Source organism: Phaethon lepturus, unplaced genomic scaffold (assembly GCF_000687285.1).
Source record: "Phaethon lepturus isolate BGI_N335 unplaced genomic scaffold, ASM68728v1 scaffold22814, whole genome shotgun sequence".
Taxonomy (NCBI): Eukaryota; Metazoa; Chordata; class Aves; order Phaethontiformes; family Phaethontidae; genus Phaethon; species Phaethon lepturus.
The window spans coordinates 16,440-16,641 of record NW_010537299.1 but is presented as its reverse complement, the minus strand read 5'-3'; positions in this window follow the sequence as shown (position 1 = coordinate 16,641).

Here is a 202-nt window from a genome sequence, read left to right as displayed (position 1 = left end):
GCGGTGGTCTCGGCGCCGGCAACGGCGCTCATATGTCTTACCCCAAGGCTCGAGCCAGCCCCGCTCGCTCCTCTGGTGGGCTCGGGCTGCCGCTCGCTTGGAAGTCCATCATCTCCTCCTGGCCGAAGGCCCTGGGGGTTTAGTCTCAAAACCAAGAGTTTAAGATCATTAAATTGCAGAAAGTGGCGAAAATGGTGAATTT